At 36.8% G+C, this 3,813-nt stretch overlaps 1 protein-coding gene across 2 annotated transcripts in view; it reads right to left on the reverse strand.

Annotated features, from left to right (window-relative positions):
- Window positions 1–3,807, reverse strand: part of LOC106180677 (uncharacterized) — a 57,172-nt gene extending 53,365 nt beyond the window's left edge. The window contains exon 1 of one of the 2 annotated variants that reach the window (XM_087005919.1): window positions 3,658–3,807. The gene's annotated coding sequence lies outside the window, so the exon portion shown is untranslated. The remainder of the gene's footprint in view (window positions 1–3,657) is intronic. The other variant, XM_087005922.1, reaches the window with a different exon arrangement.
- Window positions 3,808–3,813: the final 6 nt, after the last annotated feature.

Consider the following 3,813-nt stretch of genomic DNA (forward strand, 5'->3'; position numbering starts at 1 on the left):
TTTTTCATGTACGTCCGCCATATTTAGTTCCAGGATTTGTAAAGACATGGCTCAACTCGTTGTGAATGCGATCATAGACAGATGACAACAGTATGTGAGTAAAAAAAATTAGTACAGTAACCTAAAATAGTATTTTGTTGTTGTTGTTTAATTAACTTACAAAAATCAGTATTTGACAAACAGGGCTACGATCCAAAGAATAAACTAGAGGATCAGAGAGGCGATACCGCCTCCAAATATTGTACCACCAGCTGGAGCAAACGCATTTGTATAGACCCCCACATACACAAAATTAGGGACACAGCCACCAGTTTTGTGCTTGACAAGCTGTAAAAATGCAATCAACAAGAATTTTTTAACTATTGCAAAAAATATATATGGTACAATCAAATTTAAGTTCTTCGTAAGGTAGGTCAAGGGTCAATTTCAAGGTCACAGTAAATTGCCAGTATATGACTTCCTATTCAAGTTCAAGAGTAACTATGGACCTATCTCTGTCAAGTTTGAAGTTAAAAGAGAAAGAAATTAGCAGAGTTCAGTTCATGATAAAAAGTAGGTCAAAGGTCAATTTCAAGGTCACACTTAGATTGCCAGTATAGGACTTCCTATTCAACTTCAATAGTAACTATGGACCTATCTCAGCCAGTTTTGGAGATAAAAGGGAAGCAAAATTTTCAAAATTCAGTTCATGGTGAAAAGTAGGTCAAAGGTCAATTTCAAGGTCACATTTAGATTGCCAGTATATGACTTTCTATTCAAGTTCAATAGTAACTATGGACCTATCTCTGCCAGTTTTGGAGATAAAAGGGAAGCAAAATTTGCAAAGTTCAGTTTATGGTGAAAAGTAGGACAAAGGTCAATTTTAATGTCACATTTATAATGCCAGTATATGACTTCCTATTCAAGTTCAATAGTAACTACGGACCTATCACAGCCAGTTTTGGAGATAAAAAGAAAGCAAAATTTGCAAAATTCAGTTCATGGTGTAAAGTAGGTCAAAGGTCAATTTTAAGGTCACATTTAGATTGCCAGTATATGACTTCCTTTTCAAGTTCAACAGTAACTATAGACCTATCTCAGCCAGTTTTGGAGATAAAAGGGAAGCAAAATTTGCAAAATTCAGTTCATGGTGTAAAGTAGGTCAAAGGTCAATTTAAAGGTCACATTTAGATTGTCAGTATATGACTTCCTTTTCAAGTTCAATAGTAACTATGGACCTATCTCTGCCAGTTTTGGAGATAAAAGGGCAGAAAAGTTTGCAAAGTTCAGTTCATGGTAAAAAGTAGGTCAAAGGTCAATTTCAAGGTCACATTTAGATTGCCAGTATATGACTTCCTATTCAACTTCAATAGTAACTATAGACCTATCTCAGCCAGTTTTGGAGATAAAAGGGAAGCAAAATTTGCAATATTCAGTTCATGGTATAAAGTAGGTCAAAGGTCAATTTTAAGGTCACATTTAGATTGCCAGTATATGACTTCCTTTTCAAGTTCAATAGTAACTATGGACCTATCTCTGCCAGTTTTGGAGATAAAAGGGCAGAAAAGTTTGCAAAGTTCAGTTCATGGTGAAAAGTAGGTCAAAGGTCAATTTCAAGGTCACATTTAGATTGCCAGTATATGACTTCCTATTCAAGTTCAATAGTAACTATGGACCTATCTCTGCCAGTTTTGGAGATAAAAGGGAAGCAAAATTTGCAAAGTTCAGTTTATGGTGAAAAGTAGGTCAAAGGTCAATTTTAAGGTCACATTTAGATTGCCAGTATATGACTTCCTATTCAAGTTCAATAGTAACTACGGACCTATCTCAGCCAGTTTTGGAGATAAAAGGAAAGCAAAATTTGCAAAATTCAGTTCATGGTGAAAAGTAGGTCAAAGGTCAATTTTAAGGTCACATTTAGATTGCCAGTATATGACTTCCTATTCAAGTTCAATAGTAACTATGGACCTATCTCTGCCAGTTTTGGAGATAAAAGGGAAGCAAATTTTGCAAAGTTCAGTTTATGGTGAAAAGTAGGTCAAAGGTCAATTTTAAGGTCACATTTAGATTGCCAGTATATGACTTTCTATTCAATTCAATAGTAACTACGGACCTATCTCAGCCAGTTTTGGAGATAAAAGGAAAGCAAAATTTGCAAAATTCAGTTCATGGTGAAAAGTAGGTCAAAGGTCAATTTTAAGGTCACATTTAGATTGCCAGTATATGACTTCCTATTCAAGTTCAATAGTAACTATGGACCTATCTCTGCCAGTTTTGGAGATAAAAGGGAAGAAAAATTTGCAAAGTTCAGTTCATGGTGAAAAGTAGGTCAAAGGTCAATTTCAAGGTCATAGTAAGATTGCCAGTATATGACTTCCTATTCAACTTCAATAGTAACTATGGACCTATCTCTGCCAGTTTTGGAGATATAAGGGACTAGATGTTATAATTTTGGAGTTACCATAATGTGCCTTAAATTTCGTACAGAAAAAATTAATTAAAATAAAGAAAATGTCATTTTGGTCAAAATTCTTGAAATAGGAGGTGCTCTGAAGTTTCAGAAGTTCAAATTTGATTAAATAATGTCATTTTTGAACACAAGTTGTCTGCTTTGCCAAGCCTTATGTTTTATTTTTCCAGAGTTCAAAATTTATTATCCATTACCGTACTGCACATTTTGCTTTTACCACCAATATGTACTTTTTGATACAGCGTAACTCGAAAACCGTATGGAATACAAAAAAACCGAGACCACCTCCAGTGTTGGGCTTTACATGCTCTACAAAATGCAAAAAAGAATGGGTCTCTAGCATTAACGGTTCCCAAATTAGAGACAGTTTTCAGTTTCGGTATCTTATGGCCGCTACTCCCGTGAAAATGCACCGATTGACCCCAAATTCATGGAGATGAAAGATGACCTGAAGGGTAACACTTTCCAATAATATTATTGGTTAAGTCTGTGTGGTGTCTGAATAACAGGGAAAAAAAAATTTTTTTCGTAAAAAATTTCATTTTTTTGAAAATTTTGGCCCATTTGACCTTGAAGTAGAGGTCAAAGGTCAAATCCAAGGGTATATTTGAAATCTACACATATGACTTTTGGAAAGCCGTCTATAGAAATTTTTCCCATAACTCCTTCCGTAGGGTAGATAATTAGCATTTAATTTTGCCATTTTTAGACAAGGGTGCATTGCAATGATTGCCACACCCAGACCCCAATACCGACAAAGCCCAAATTTTACGTGGAACGAGTTGAGATTATAGGTGACCTAAATCCATGAGATGGGTACGGGGGCCCTTACCGTCTAGGAGGAGAAGCGGTAACGGTAGCCGTCCGGCGGAGCCAACGGAGCCGGCGGAGCCGGCGGAGCCGGCGGAGCCGGCGGAACGATCCGGACGGGACCGAAACCATGTGTACCGCCAGCGCTAACGCTGGTGGTACAATAATAGTACCAATTATATACTTTTCTAAAGATCTCTCAAGATTCTACGGAAGTTGAAAACAAGTCCGATAGATGTTCCATTCATTGTCGCCAAATGTGGGTGTCACAGTCACTGATTCATTCATTCACGCTTTGACGCTAGTTCTAAATCTCACTACAACTCTCTTAGGTTTGAGAAAAAGACTCAGATGTTTACTTCACATCCACTTTCATCATATAAAATAATTTATCTCACCTGTAAGAGTAAATCAAATCATTTGTATTTTGACTGTGCCGAATGTTTTCATAGCGCCTAAAACCGCAAGGGCATGTGTAAGTTTCTCCTAGTGTTGCCACTGAGACGGTGTGAAGTAATTCTGGAGGCTGATTGGCCAAAATTTGTTGCGCATGC

The sequence above is a fragment of the Lingula anatina genome, chromosome 2, assembly GCF_051362555.1.
Source record: "Lingula anatina isolate TDL-2025a chromosome 2, LinAna3.0, whole genome shotgun sequence".
In the NCBI taxonomy this organism is placed as follows: domain Eukaryota; kingdom Metazoa; phylum Brachiopoda; class Lingulata; order Lingulida; family Lingulidae; genus Lingula; species Lingula anatina.